The following is a 16,964-nucleotide window of genomic DNA, read 5'->3' as shown; positions in this document are numbered from 1 at the left end:
AGAGTACAACACCGCAATGCAGGAGTTCACAAACCAGACATACACAACATCAGAACAGCACAAGGACTCAACAGAGGCAAGGATGAAAAGGGATGCTGCTGACCTGGAGAAGATCACTTCAAAACTTGCTATATGGTCACCTTTCTCTCCAGACTCTTCTTTAAGGAATGTTGTTACCGGTGTTGTTGCTGAGGACGGAGTGAACATGCATGATTATGACTCTGTTGGACGCAATATCATGCACAAAATGATTGGACAGCCTGCATTCACATTCTCATTTAGTAGAAAGGATAAAGCCATAACCCTTGGACAAAAATCGTCCATCAAGGTTGCTCTCCAAACTGGAGAGCTATCATTGGAGGAGGTTATGTGTTACGAACTCAGTCCTTTCCCTCCTGCCCTCTTTGAAGCTGGAAACATCTTCCGCAAGGCTGATAAACCACAACTTGCACATGCAATCTGTGATCATGCAAGTGATGCAATCATAGATACTGTACCAGAAACAGATCATTATGTTCTTGATGGAGGTTCACTCCTTCACCGAATACCATGGAAGCTCGGACAAAGCTACGGTAAAATTGCGCAGTCATATGCAGACTTCACCATCCAACATTATGGCTCAGCTACCACCATTGTGTTCGATGGCTATGGGGATGGGCCATCCATTAAAGACAACACACATCAAAGAAGAGGAAACAATATTCATCCCATTGTCAACTTCACTGCTGAGACAGAGTTCTCAGGTAAGAAGGAGGAGTTCCTGTCAAGAGATCTAAATAAACAGAGGCTGATCCAAATGATAAGCGATGAACTGAAAGAAAGGGGTTGCACTGTGGTCAATTCAATTGGAGATGCTGATGTAGACATCGTAAGGGCCGCAGTGGAATCATCTCTTCTTCTCACCACTACACTGATTGGAGAAGATACAGATCTCCTTGTCTTACTACTTCACTATGCACAGAGTAGAGAGATAGTAAGGGCGTTTATTTCAGATCAGACAAGTCAAAAGCTGATGGCAGTTTTAAAGTGTATGCCGTAAACCATTTAAAATAAGTACTTCGACATGATGTGTGTTCTCAGTTGATGTTCATCCATGCTTTCACTGGCTGTGACACAACTTCTCGGATCTTCGGGGTTGGCAAAAAGACTGCTTTCCAGCAGCTTGTAAAAGGGGATCCTGTCCTTCGATCTTGTGCCAATGCATTCATTGTCCCAAACCAGACCACAGAGGTGATCGATGACCTTGGGTGCCAAGTAATGGCTGTCCTCTTTGGTGGAAAGTGCACAGATTCCCTTGCAGCAATGCAATATAACATTTTCAGCAAGAAGGTTGTCTCAGCTTCATCAACTGTAACGCCTGAACGTCTGCCACCAACTGAATCTGCGACCAAATTTCACTGTCGTAGAGCATACTACCAGGTCATGGTCTGGATGGGAACAGAAGATGGTATGGATGCCCTGAACTGGGGGGGGAGCCTGCAGGACAATAGATTTGTCCCACTCATGTCAACAATGAATGTTGCTCCAGACAGTCTCTTGAAGGTCATTCATTGTAACTGTACCACTCTGCCTGCAAGACACTCCGCTGCTCTTGCAGAAAATATGGACTACCTTGTACTACTGTCTGTGGACCATGTCAACATAAAGAATGTGACAATCCACATAACAAGTTTCTTCCAGAGGAGCCCGAAGATGATGATGAATAAAGACCACAATAAGTGTGGCATTTATGTTGTTCAACACCAACACCACCTTTCTAGTTTGAATAGTAACCAATTTTAACCATTTAACCAATGTAAGCTTTTTGAAAATGATGCCTTTCTAGCAGTTATATTTACCTAGATTTGTTGCACGTTTTTAATGTATAGAGGTACCAGAATCAGTTTAAACATTCTTTTGTAACATTTTCCATTTGAGATATAGCCATTCTAAGCTCCCGGCCGCCATTTTGGACGCCATTATGAAAATGAAGCCTTTCTGGGAATTATATTTTCCTAGATTGTTAGTATGTTCATAAGCATATTTGCAGGTACCAGAATCAAGTGAAAAATCATTCGAAAAATCATTTTCTATTGAGATATATAGCCATTTTAAGCTTGGCCGGCCACCATTTTGGACGCCATCTTGGAAATGAAGCCTTTCTAGAAGGTGTATTTTCCTAGATCTTTAGTATGTTCATAAGCATGTCCAGAAGTACCAGAATCAGTTGAAAATTCCTTTGCAGCATTTTTTCAATTTGAGATATAGCCATTTCAAGCTCCCCGCCGCCATTTCGGCCGCCATCTTGGAAATGAGGGCTTTCTGGGAGGTATATTTTGGTATACTTTTAGTATGTTATTCAGCACACCAAATACTACTAGAATCTATTGAAAAACCTTTGTATACATTTTTTTGGGAAACGGGGCCCTGAATTGGAACATACTGCGTACTCAAATTTTGGCTAGTACGTACGGACAGTACGGGTATTGGAACACGGCACTGTACTTACGTGACACAAACCAGCACCGCAAACGTTCTCTCCCGCTTGAGATGACGTCTTTCTTTATAGGTTCATGGGTCTGATTCGCCGATTTCCCATGCTGATATCCCCGGAGATTCTCGGGCATCTTCGACAATTTGGCTATAGATTGTCTCATTACACGCTAAATAATATAATTATAGCCTAATTATATATATATAGCCTATACATATATATAGGCAATGTATATAATTAGGCAATATATATATATAGCATTTGTGGTTCTGGCATAAACATAACTAGGGTGCACTGTAGCCTACTATCTGCGCACACCCTTTCTGAAGCCTCTCTCTCGCTCTCTCTCTCTCTCTCTCTCTCTCTCTCTGTCCCTCCCTCTCTCCCTTTCTCTCTCTCTCGTACCGTTTTGTGGCGCACGTTCATTGTCTGACAACACTCCCATTCAGAAAGCATTGGTTTACATTTCGTTCTGTGTAGCACGCAAAAAGTCGGACTATAGTACTCTGGAACACGCTTCGATAGATTAACGTTCGTGCGCATGAGCACGCATCGCGTGATACCGGGTTGTGTAGCCAGATCAGCTGCAAAGTCAGAAAACTCATCAACAAAAAGTGAATACATTCCTGGGGGACGGTATACTACAGCTAAAACGAAAGAGTCTGGAACTCGTTTCGCTTCTCGGGGAGCTGAGGTGCAGAGCGCAAGCACCTCAAAGGATCTGAAATATATCTATTCTTTGGCTTTAAATTAAGCTTAGAATTAGATATCAGGGCTACTCCACCACCTTTCTTAACTTCTCTAGATACTTGAGTGCTAACGTAATGGGGTGGAGTAGCTTCGTTTAGGGCTAGAAACTCATCTGGTTTTAACCAGGTTTCACAAAGGCCCAGTATGTCTATCTTTTTATCAATAATTAGATCATGGACCAAGAGCGCTTTAGATGAAAGCGACCTTATGTTCATGAACCCTATTCTGAGTGCTTCCATTTTATTATTTTCAGAGGGAGTCCGGTTAACACTCAGCTCTGAGGCGATCAGTGGGATTGTGAGAGTTTGACATACTGGTTGCGGGCCTCGCCTGCGGGTTTTACACCTCGAGGCCGCACCACCGTACAAATTCAGAGGGAGTCCGGTTAACACACAAATTTCAGAGGGAGTCAACGGTTAACACTCAGCTCTGAAAAGATTGGTGCAATAGATACTGGTTCAGCTAACCCATCTCCTGTTCTAGACTCTGCAGCGAGAAAGAAAATCTCAATTTAGTCCAGCATTTCAATGACAAAACTGACTTGGTTAGGGTTTAGCTTAGGGGGCTAGGCTAGGTTAGCTTAGGTGGGGGGGGGGGGGGGGGGGGATCCCTTGTGGGATCCCCTCACCCCCTTCTTTTTGGGTAACACCAAACTTCTCATTAGATTTGCTATCTGCTTCTCTAATGAAATGTCTCACACAAACAAAATGCAAATCCCAATTTCTCTCAAAACATCAGCAAAAAAAACAATTCACAAATCACCACAACCTCAACACCAAAATAAACGTCTGGAAAACATCACAATCACGTAGCCTAGTAGCCCCCATGTGCCTGGTTGTACATCAAGGTGAAGTGCAACCAGCCACAACTGCAATGTATCCAACAGTGTTGGGAAAGTTCACTTTCTACGTGAACTACTTCAAAGTTCAGTCCACAAATTTTAAAATGAACTAGTTCAGTTAAACTGTCACAATTCAAAGTTTTGAACTAAGTTCACAGTTCCAAAAAATTAACTAGTCAATATGTTCCTGTGAGCTATTATTCTAGTCCGCTGAGCTATGAGCCAGAGAGCTAACGTTATGGATTGTACATATTTATAATTCAACCCATTCGCCCCTTTATACCACAGATACTCTAGGGTCTATAGCAGTCATACTCAAGTAGCGGCCCGCGGGCCTTTTGTGGCCCGCGGGGTGTCTATTAATGGCCCTCGAGCTGTTTTGAAAAGTTTTTTTAATTATTAAAAAAAAAAAAAAAAAAAAATCGTGTTGGGCGCTCTTATTTTGAAACCGCGCGCCGCGATCTCAATACGAGGCTGGGGGTTGCAACGATAAACAGATAGCACTCCAGCCCACAGACCGCTCCAGCCCTCCCAAACTCGAGGCAGACAGTCCATCTCAGCAGCAGTCAAGGCCGATTTAGGGTCGTTTTAGACGCAGAGACGTAAGCACGTAATTTACACAAGGGACTTGTTTTAGACAAGTTTTGATTTACGGTTCCTTTAAGGTTCCTTAAGGATTGCGCGTGTTGCAAGGGGATTCTCCGCCAGAACAGTAGGGGGAGCAACGAACGAATCTGTGGGCGTGGAAGTGGAAATCGCTGGCTTGTTTATATTTATAATTATCATAATTCGTTCTTGTGTTTTCTTCTTCTCCTTCTTCAAAATTCTTCATTCGCTTCTGTCACGGCCTTTTAAAAATGGCGCTATTATGCTGTAAAACCGGAAATGTGAGACTCCTGAAAGGATGTGGTTAGCTGGCCAATCACAGTCTTTGCGAGCTGCGTAGGGTGTGTTTCAGTCGCATTGTCAGGAATTTTGGCCGACGCACTTAAGCAAGTAAGGGGGATATTTTACCGCGCAAGGGGGGGTTATGTATCTTACGTGCTTACGCGTTACGTCTAAAACTGAGCATATATCGGCCTCAGTCACACGTATACCGACCGGCCCCTTGAGTCACTGAAAAAAATTTTTGTGGCCCCTCATCATTTCTACTTGAGTACCCCTGGTCTATAGCATATAACCGCATTTTCTGATTACAGTTTAATGCAACAGTAAGCTGACAACACCGCAACTGCAAATTAATCACACAGAGACACCAGAATGAACGAGTTCACAGTAATGTTCATCAGGCAGTAATACAGTAAGTTCACGTTCGCCAAAAATATGAACGAGTTCATGATCGTGTTCAGGCTCAACACTAGTATCCAAATCCTTGTATGGTAGCTGGTGAAAGCTCAACCCCTTATATTTTCTCATTTGGTTTTAACAATTTGGAAATGTAAAGGCACAAACCATTTTCCCAGTGACATATATAAATCCTTCCTTTTTCAAAACTCCTTTCTCAATCTCACTTTGATAATGATAGACTGTCAGTCGCCTTCAGACGCTCCTCTGTTACTACGTGCGCAACTGGGTTGGCTTAGCTCAGGAGGTAGAACACTTGTCTTGTAACCGATAGGTTGCTAGTTCGATCCCCAGCTCCTCCTTGTTGATGTTGATGTGTCCCTGAGCAAGACACTTAACCCTAACTGCTCCTGAAGAGCTGGCTGTCGCCTTGCATGGTTGACTCTTCCGTCGGTGTGTCAATGTGTGTATTAACCGATGTAAGTTGGTTTGGATAAAAGTGTCTGCTAAATGGCCTAATTGTAACTGTACTGCGACTGCTCGAGATTTGTTTTCACTGTAGCAGGTTAGCTGTCACAGGCTAGTCAGGCAATCGTACTATGTCGTTCCATGGTCATAAATGTGAACATGACAGCTTCATGGAGATATTAAGGACATGACGGCTGCATTGCTCAACGTTTTCTTTTTGTAAAAAATCAAAACAAGGAAAGAGTTTTCGTTTCTGTGGATAGTGGCTAGGAGCGCGTCCGTTCTGCTATCGGCTAGTAAGGGCTTTCTGGATATGTCAACGGGGTAATCTGAGGTGAGTGATTCCATAACACTGCCAATGCGGCAGTTTCATGCACAACGGGGATTTCTCAAGGTATCAGTGGCGGCGACTAGCGTCAGAAGCTGAACCATCACTGGTAGAGCTAAGAAGGTTCTACGAGCGCTTCAGACCAATCTTACCAACAAACGACATACAGAAGTGATTCGTAGCAAAGAACGTTTCAGGAAACACACAAAATGTTAAGGTAGAACTTAAAGTGTAATTCCAGCGTAAATTGAACCAAGGGTTCAATTAGATATTATCAGCAATGTTTTATTATAACAAGTGTTTGTCTTGCGCTCGGAGGGGGTCGAGCCTGGGGTGTAATTCAATTTAGAACTGCCACTGCATGAAGGGTTGCAATGGAAACTTTTGGACTAAACACTGCGGCTGCAAGTGCTACACCTGCTAACATCAAGCAGCCAGTCAACCTCCCTGCTCCTCCACCTACCAACATCCAGCACCCAGTCAACCTCCCTGCTCCTCCACCTGCCAACATCCAGCAGCCAGTCAGCCTCCCTGCTCCTCCACCTACCAACATCCAGCACCCAGTCAACCTCCCTGCTCCTCCACCTACCAACATCCAGCACCCAGGCAACCTCCATGCTCCTCCACCTGCCAACATCAAGCATCCAGTCAACCTCACTGCTCCATCAAGCATCCAGTCAACCTCACTGCTCCATCAAGCATCCAGTCAACCTCACTGCTCCTCCACCCTCCAGGACGAAGAGGGTTGTAACAGCAAGTAACAAAGTGTACTTTTTCTATGGGGAATGTGGTTCAGGTTAGGTATGACAATTATTAAATATTTATAATATAAAAAACTAGCCTATACGTAGGCCTACAGCATATCATACATTTGACATACAGAGTTAGACTATTGTATAAGGTTATAGGCCGAATTCTGTTAAAATGCAGCCTCTGCTTCCCCTCAAATCGACTTGTCTTGTTGTATGCTTTATAAGTTAATTATATTTAAATTATGATAACCAAGTAGCCTTTATCTTCATGGCGTTATCATTACATCCTTTCTCGTTACATCGATATAAATTATTGTTATAACGAGTAGGGCTGGCCCGAATACCATTTTTCAGGCTTCGAATACTCGTTGGTTTTTCCGAGCGAATATTCAAATACTCGTTCCAGAAAAACACACCATCAAAAACAACATTAATAATCCCTATATACTCCCTGGAACCGATTTTGACAGTATCTGCATATTTTCTTGAAGATTTAATAGATTTTGAACGTTAATTAGTAGGCCCAAGTAAGTTGGAGTTCCCCGTTGAAGCGGACAGCTAACGTTCCGTTCCAAATCAGCTGTCCTCTGCCATCTCAGCCGTTAGGGGATCTTTTCAATGCATCCTGGAACGTGCATCTTTACGTGCAGGGAATTTGTACAATAAATCCATAACAAATACCGAATATTGATTGTCTTATGTGTCCATATTATATCCATTATATTGACCGGGTATTCCCAAGACGCTCACGCTCTGCAGCAAGCCAGTCACAGTTGATTGGCGCAGCGCTGTAAAGCGAACGTAAACAAACAACTTAGCATTTCGCTAAGCATTACTTTTCCTCCCAAGATCCCGCTAATGATGTGTTGTAAAGTAAAGGGAAACATATCTATTCTTCCTCTTCCTATTCGAATAATTCGGGCCAGCCCTAATAACGAGATCTGTATCTGACCATTGACCATCCTGTGGGAAATGAATGAAATTCATATTGGCGTATGGCATATCCATATTCTCGCCAGCCCTTCTTGAATTTAATACACCACTTTTGTTGCTTCTAGGAGGTCTGGAGGTCTCCGTTTATAATAAATATATATAAATATGTATGTATGTAAAAAGGTATATACTGTAGGCTACATATTTATTTATTTATATACGGAGACCACCAGACCTCCTTGAAGCAACAAAATAAATAAACATATAGGCCTATGTATATATATATATATATTTGTTGTATATATATAGTTGTATATATATATTTTTTTTTTTATTTATTTATTTATATATATATATATATATATATATGTATATATATATATATATATGTATATATATATATATATATATATGTATATATATATATATATATATATATATATATATATAGATATAATAAATACACATACATATTTATAGATATTTATTTATTTCGTTATACATAGATGTTTATTTATTTATTTATTAATTATATGCAGAGACCACCAGACCTCGAAGAAACAAAAATGGTCTATTAAATTAAAGATGGGTGTATGGGCGAGAACAGGGATATAGTGCCATACCGTCAATATGAATTTCATTCACATATATATATATATGCTATGGTCATTTCAAGGATCCCTGTGAGACCAGGTTGACTCGGTTGTGGGGATCTGTGTGTGTGTGTGTGCCACTGAATATGAGTGTCATAACTTGCATTGGAGCAAATTCCGTTGGCATATCACAGAAAATTTAAGTGATTCCGTGAGGCCACCACGGATTTTGAGTTAAGAGCCCATCAGGCACAGCGCCAGGGTTCCAGTTGTGGATGGGAAAGACAAATTGTGGGTGGTCCTTAAATTAAAACCTTATCAAATCCTTGTTTAACCTAATACAAATGACTGACTAATATAGTGTTATATTATCGGTGCATAATAGCTTGATGCACTTTAAATATATGAAAATACATATTTTGCCTTTCACACTGCCAAGCCGGTTCGGTCGCGGCTTGGCACGAAGGAACGTTCCTCTGCGTCTTTCTCGTAGATCGCACCATCTTTCAACGTCTTTGTTAAATGCGACTGCGTCACCTTCTCTGCCATGATGGTCAGCAGCTCGCGGATTTCAACGAAATAAATAAATATCTATCAATATGTATCTGCCTTTTCTCGGTCAAGACGGCACCAAATTAGAATTTTATTTTATTATTCGACTACATATAGGACCCAATTCCAATACATATTCATGCCTCCACCGGTGAAATGCTCCTTTAATGGCTCTGGCAGCACCCTAATGAACACCATGGCAATGATGGAAAAGCTTGCATCAACTAACATTCTAAACATAATATACATTCACTGACTGAAGTCAGTGAATGTATCAAAACACATGTAAATGATGAAACTATCTTAAATGTTGCATTTTCCACTGAAAATAAAATAAATGTCATCCATTTTATTTTCCGCAACACAAAACCTTGCCCTACGTGACCGGCATTAAGTTAGTTTAATATTCAACATTCATTTAACATTCAAAATACAAACCTATTATGCACTTCAACGATTTGATTGAATGATGTCAAACCAACTGTGCAACTTACAGATTAATGTCCCCCATGTGCCACAAGGCTTATTTTTCAAATACATATTTTCGGCAATTTTTCACAATTAAAATTAATACATTAACTTATTTTGCTCCTTGATCTTTTGACCTCAAGTTGTCAAACAAACTGTATAACAAGAATAGTAATAACCCCCATGTGCCACAAGGCTTATTTTTCAAATATATCATTTCATTATTTTTTTATAATTAATATAAAATTAATAAATAAACGTATTATGCTCCTTGACCTTTTGACCTCAAGATATCAAACCAACTGTATAACCATATAATAATAACCCCCATGTGCCACAAGGCTTATTTTTCAAATATATCATTTCGGCAATTTTTCACAAATAAAATAAATAAATTAACGTATTATGCTCCTGGACCTTTTGACCTCAAGATATCAAACCAACTGTATAACACAGATAATATCAACCCCCATGTGTCCCAAGGCTTATTTTTGAAATATATAATTTTAGCAATTTTTTACAATTAATATAAAATAAATAAATAAACGTATTATGCTCCTTGACCTTTTGACCTCAAGATATTTCCAACTGTATAACACAGACAATAATAACCCCCATGCGCCACAAGGCTTATTTTTCAAATATATCTTTTCAGCTTTTTAGTATGTGGGTAGTATGGAACATGCCAAGTTGAAAAATGTTCACTTCCCATGTAAAACTGCTTGCAAGGCGGATCTTGTCAGTAATCGTGAAATCTTAAGTGTAGCACGTTTTTGGAAACATTGGTTGAGTTACTAAAATCTTTAATTCAGTCATAAGATTATTTTTTGTCCAGCATTTTCTTATTTTTTGCAGTTCAATAACTTATTATCCACCCTCTGCACATAGCTTTAAAAGTATCCTTTTCTATTTGGGCTGATTGTCCTGAGTTCCGATAAATGGCTAAGAAATCAGACATTTCTTTCTCTTAATTTATTATTACAGAAGAGGCAATAAACGCTTTAAAAAATGAATTATTAAATCAAAATTGGGAACTATTATACAAAGAAGAAAATATTGATAAAGGTTATGAAATATTCTTAGGGATATTTAAATTGTTGTATGATAAATATTGCCCAATAAAAGAAATTAAAATGAAATTTAAATATTCAGATAGTCGATGGATAACTAAAGGATTACAAAATGCCTGCAAAAAGAAAAATACACTATATAACGAATTTATAAAGCTTAGAACCAAAGACGCAGAAAATAAATATAAGAAATATAAAAATAAACTTACTAACATTATGAGAATTAGTAAGAAAGAATATTACAGAAAATTATTAGATAATAATAAAAACAATATTAAAGGTCTATGGAATATACTAAATTATGTTATTGGAAATGGTTCCAGACAAGTTAATTATCCACATGAGTTTATTGAAAATGATATGACTATTGACAATATGGATGATGCAGTAAATGGCTTCAACCAATATTTTGTAAATGTGGGACGAATACTGGCTGAAAAAATCCCTGTTCCTGTGAGATCTGATGATAGCAATTATGATTTAATAGAAATTAATCCAAAATAAATGTTTCTAACAGCAGTGGAAGAGAGTGAAATTATAGAGATTGCTCATAAATGCAAAAACAAAACTTCTACTGACTATATTGACATTGACATGAAAAAAGTCAAAGAGGTAATTCACGGAATTTCGAAGCCATTAACGCATATCTGTAACTTATCATTTAAAACTGGTAAATTCCCCAAAAAAATGAAAATTGCAAAAGTCATACCGCTGTACAAAACTGGAGACAAATACCACTTCACAAACTACAGGCCTGTTTCACTGCTTCCTCAATTTTCAAAAATATTAGATAAACTCTTTGCTGACAGATTTAACAAATTCATCAATAAACACAATTTACTAACTGACAGCCAATACGGATTCAGACCCAACCGATCCACTTCATTAGCAGTCATTGAGCTAATTGAAAAGATAACAAATTCCCTGGACCAAAAGAATTATGCAGCTGGTGTTTGTATTGATCTCAAAAAAGCATTTGATACCATAAATCATGACAGATTAATCAATAAACTAGAACGATATGGTATCAGGGGGGTTGTATTAAACTGGCTGAGGAGCCATCTACAGAACAGGCAACAGTTTGTGAAGATGGGTGAACATATGTCATCTTGTTTGGACATTGCCTGTGGGGTCCCCCAGGGGTCAGTATTAGGGCCAATTCTTTTTATTCTCTACATCAATGATATATGCAAAAAATCAAAGATTTTACAATTTGTGTTATTTGCAGACGACACTAATATTTTCTGTACGGGAGAGGACTTACAGCAGCTTCTGGAGTTAATTACACCTGAAATGAGCAAATTAAAAAAGTTGTTTGACAATGATAAATTGTCATTGAATCTAAGTAAAACAAAAATCATGTTGTTTGGAAACTGTAATTTAAATAATGACATAAATGTTAAGATTGACGGTGTTGATATTGAAAGAGTGTATGTATATAAATTCCTGGGTGTGATAATAGACCATAAGCTCAGCTGGAAACCTCACATAAAACATGTTAAATCTAAACTGTCACGAAGCATCTCAGTCCTGGGTAAAGCAAAGCATATATTGGATCACAATTCATTGCATATTCTTTACTGCTATTTAAATTACTGTGTGGAGGTCTGGGGGACCACTTACAAAAGCTCACTGCTACCACTAGTCACACTTCAAAAACGAGCCATAAGAATAATCAATAAAGCTGGATATTATGATCACACCAACCTCCTGTTTTTACATTCCCGTATCATAAAGTTCAATGACCTGGTTGAATATCAAGTTGCACAAATCATGTTCAAAGCTAGAAATAAACTGCTACCAGGTAACATTCAAAAAAAAAAAATTGACAGAGAGGGGGGTTACAATTTGAGGGAACAGTTAAACTTTAAGACACTGGCTGTACGCATGACTTTAAAATGTCATTGCATCTCAATTGGTGAAACTGTGGAATGGGATGAGCAAGGAGCTAAAGCAATGTCCAAACATGATCCAGTTTAAAAAAAGGTTCAAAGCAATGATTTTCAAAAGGTACAGGGATGAGGGACAGAAGTAAGAAGGAAAATATAAAAAATAATAATAATAATAATAATATTAATATATATGAAATAATATATCAAATATAGTATAAAGAGAGATTATGAGGAATACAGGAACACATATTAAATAAATATTAATTATTGAACTGTGGAAAAAGGGGTAGGATTAAATAAGTGTTACACTTCTTCCTACTCCTTTTCAGACATATCAATTGAATGTATATAATTTTTTATTTTGTGAAATAATTGGCACATCGCTTTTGTTTATTGTAGTTTCATGCTTTTTATTTTGTTTGGTGTTCTTTGCGATGTTTGATTTGTATTTTGATACGTCTGAAATAAATGAAATCAATCAATCAATCAATTATTTTCAAAATCACATCAAAATGTATCATTGACGATCTCTATCGTAACTCTATATTTTGTTTTCGTCGTATGTAAAATGACATATTTGAAAAATAAGCCTTGTGGCACATGGATGTTATTATTATCTGTGTTATACAGTTGGTTTGATATCTTGAGGTCAAAAGGTCAAGGAGCATAATACGTTTATTTATTTATTTTATATTAATTGTAAAAAATTGCTAAAATTATATATTTGAAAAATAAGCCTTGTGGCACATGGGGGTTATTATTATCTGTGTTATACAGTTGGTTTGATATCTTGAGGTCAAAAGGTCAAGGAGCATAATAAGTTTCTTTATTTATTTTATATTAATTGTAGAAAATTGCTAAAATTATATATTTGAAAAATAAGCCTTGTGGCACATGGGGGTTAATATTATATGTGTTATACAGTTGGTTTAATATCTTGAGGTCAAAAGGTCCAGGAGCATAATACTTTAATTTATATATTTTATTTGTGAAAAATTGCCGAAATGATATATTTGAAAAATAAGCCTTGTGGCACATGGGGGACATTAATCTGTATGTTGCACAGTTGGTTTGACATCATTCACTCAAATGGTTGAAGTGCAAATTAGGTTTGTATTTTGAATGTTAAATGAATGTTGAATATTAAAATAACTTAATGCCGGTCCCTACGTGACGTGTTAGCCCAGTCGATAACAGTGGGGGGCTGACACTATTCTGTCCTTTAGGTCGGAGGACAGGCTGATTGACAGTTGATGCTAGCTTACAGTTTGCAATTAATCTTACGTTTAATTCAAGTTTTGTTTTTGTATTTAATAATAAGTAGAAGAAAATAAGGTTTTTATTGTTGACGTCCGTGGGGTAAGGATTTAGATACAATCAAGAAACATGTTGTGTGTTTGCCCCCTGGTGTGTGGATCAATCACAGATCCCTGAGCAGGAGCTCAAACCCACCGTATCCTAAGCAGACACACGCACACACACACACACACACACACACCCCTTTATCCACCCCTATAGACATCTGGTGAGGCTGAGCCAGATGCTGCTCAGGAACGGTTGTGGGCTTTAGTGTGTGTGAATTTAGATCTGTTAGTGTTTGTTTATGTGTGTGTGTAGCTAAAGTCAGATAAGGAGCTTTGTGTAACAGTGTGTGTTCATGGTAGAAACACAGCAGAGAGAGAGAGAGAGAAGAGAGAGAGAGAGGAGAGTTAAACAGTTAAGTAGAGTGGAGAGCGAGAGGTTAATGGTAGAGCGAGCTATTGTTAGAGTAGGGAGAGAGAGTAGAGAGTGAGAGGGGGAGGGTGGTTTGTGGGTAAGTAGCTTAGAAGAGATTAGTTTGCTTTGCGGAGGAAAAGTCCTTCATACAGGAAGTGGACTACAGACGTGGTGTGCTTCGGTCCCACCGATCACAGTGACAAGGTAAGATATGTATTTCTGTTTGTGTGCATATCCTCTCTGCTTGGACACCAGGAGCTGCTTGTTCAACCACTGTTATTGAAGTGAAAACATAGTGAAAATACAGTGAAAATACAGTGATCATACAGTGATAATTCAGTGAAAATGTTAACAGTGATAATACCTACCCGGTATTGCGATTTAGCGAAATGTTAATATGGACATGTCCCAGAGCATGATTGTCTGACTTATTTAGTGCTACACATAACGAAATGTAAACCCATGCCTTTTGAATGGGATTGTTTCTCCGACTATGTTCTTGCTGGACTATATACGAAACGAGAGAGAGAGAGAGAGAGAGCGAGAGCGAGAGAGAGAGGCTTCAGAATGGGTGTGCGCGGACAGTACACTGCACCATCTAGTTATGTATTTCAAAATTTCAGATTTTTGCGGCAGACATCTTCAAAAACTGAAACAAGTTTTTTGTGCTACACAGAACGAAATGTAAATGAATGCATTTTGAATGGGAGCGTTTCTCAGTCTTTGTTCATGCTGGACTTCACGAAATGAGAGAGAGACATCGATAGAGGGGGGGGGCTTCAGAAGGGGTGTGCGCAGAGAGTACAGACAGTGCACCCTCTAGTTATGTATGTCAAAATTGCAAATGTTTGTGGCAGACCTCCTCAAAAACTAAAACAAATTTTTCGTGATACACCGAACAAAATGTAAACCAATGCATTTTGATTGGGAGTGTTTCTCAGACTATGTTCGTGCTGGATGAAACTAAACTAAACTAAACGAGAGAGAGAGAGAGAGAGAGAGACAGAGACAGAGACAGAGACAGAGAGAGACAGAGACAGAGAGAGAGAGAGAGAGAGAGAGAGAGAGAGAGAGAGAGAGGCTTCAGAAGGGGTATGCGCAGAGAGTACAGTGCACCCTCTACATTGTCCAAAAACGCACCATGGCGCCAGGTCCCTGACCTCCTCCCTGTAGGCGGTCTCATCATTGTTGGAGATGAGACCAAGGATGATGGTGTCGTCTGCAAACTTAAGGATGGCGTTGGAGCTTTGTGTGGCACACACACAGTCATGCGTGTACAGGGTGCCCCTGAGGGCTGCAGAGTATGCAGCCCTCAGGGGCTCCAGTGCTCAGGGTCAGTGCAGAGGAGTTGAGGTTGGCCACTCTCAATACCTGTGATCTGTCTGTCAGGAAGTCCAGGGGCGTGTTCTGATATCCATACCTCCCTTACTTACTTTACTTAGTTTGAGTACGTAGGTTCCAATTGTGATTGGGCAAAAAAAAGAAAGGACCCAGATGGTGCCCTTCATACGGACAAAATGCTGAGTGTGGAACAATGTACACTTTTCACGTAGCAATCTTAGCTACGCAGCGGAAGAGGCGGAGCCAGGCTGAGCCAGCAGCTCAGCTCTAAAAAAAAATGGCTACTGGAACAACATAGCCTGCATTAATGGAGTCATTTTATAGCTTTTATAGCTTTTTAGCTCTTTATAGCTGCTAGGCGTAAATGGTTCACCGTTCAAAGCGGGTGATGTGCCACGGTGGCAGTACCGATCTTCATCTCCGGTAAATGCACCACCAAGTATTCAATTTGGAACAACACTGACATCTGAAAATCTGCGCAGAGTGTGGATAGTGTTCTACGTTTAAGTGTACTCATGGAACAATGGATATCGGAACACAGCACAGGACCCAGTTGCAAAGGGAGGTGCTAAGGCCCAGGGTCCTGAGCACACAATATGCTTGGCGGGAACAATAGTGTTGAATGCTGAGCTGTAATATATGAACAGCATCCTCACGTATCAATCCCTTTCTCCTCCATGTCGTGGTTCAGTCTACTGCAGATTGATGTGGACGTGGATGAACCAGAGACGTCGGAGAATCCGACGCAGTCGTTTGAGATTCATAATATCGTCTGGAGGCGCACAGCTTTTGGCCGTGATAATATATATGATATGATACAGATATCTATGTATGATATGATATTATTTAGATATAGAGCTCCAGGACTTCCGCCGGAGCACCCAGAGTGTTCTAGATTATTTACAGAACATGGCCAAAGGCTGTGTGCGCCTCGCCATTGCAATACATCCACTGTAAACAGCGCGCCTGGTACCGTGGCCGTAAGCTGCTCAGGGCCACACCCTTACCTCCATGTGAAAGCTCAATGTGCGACTGGCTCGTAGTGGCTGTAATTCTGCACCACGGCTGAATTTCGGGAACGGCTTCAAATACTGTGTTAGGGGACCACTAATATCTATATTAAAGCATCCATAGAGTAGCATTCTAAGGGACCTTTAAAATCCATGTCACTTAGCAGCTCTGTGCCTGGGGAGAGCATCAATGTTGCATATGGACAGCGACCAGGACTGAGACCTACAAACAGGCCATCCGTGTCCGCCACACATCTGCACAGCCACAGAGAGGCACAGGTGAATGCTGTGGCACAGCGCACAGACAGGGGCGAGACCTGTGCCCTGCATTTAGAAAGTCTTGTTGCTTGTGCGTCACTGCTAACCACTTTGCCAAAGTATGCATGAAAAGAGGCCAGCAAGCACTTAAGTTGAACGCTGTGGATGACCCGGAGGACAGCGACCGCGATAAGAGAGATGTGTAGACAGCGGAGAGTGTGGGGGCTGTGAAGAA

The 16,964-nt window shown here is 39.8% G+C and overlaps 1 protein-coding gene across 6 annotated transcripts in view; it reads left to right on the top strand.

The window, feature by feature from the left end:
- The first annotated feature begins 14,220 nt into the window (after positions 1 to 14,220).
- Positions 14,221 to 16,964, top strand: part of mpp4a (MAGUK p55 scaffold protein 4a) — a 66,053-nt gene continuing 63,309 nt past the window's right edge. For 5 of the 6 annotated variants that reach the window (XM_030381947.1, XM_030381943.1, XM_030381941.1 and 2 more), the window contains exon 1: positions 14,222 to 14,324. The gene's annotated coding sequence lies outside the window, so the exon portion shown is untranslated. Of the gene's footprint in view, positions 14,325 to 16,964 lie in introns of all 6 variants that reach the window. The other variant, XM_030381942.1, reaches the window with a different exon arrangement.

Source organism: Gadus morhua, chromosome 16 (genome assembly GCF_902167405.1).
Source record: "Gadus morhua chromosome 16, gadMor3.0, whole genome shotgun sequence".
Classification (NCBI taxonomy): domain Eukaryota; kingdom Metazoa; phylum Chordata; class Actinopteri; order Gadiformes; family Gadidae; genus Gadus; species Gadus morhua.
The sequence above is the reverse complement of the archived record's forward strand: the minus strand, read 5'-3'. Positions and strand labels throughout refer to the sequence as shown.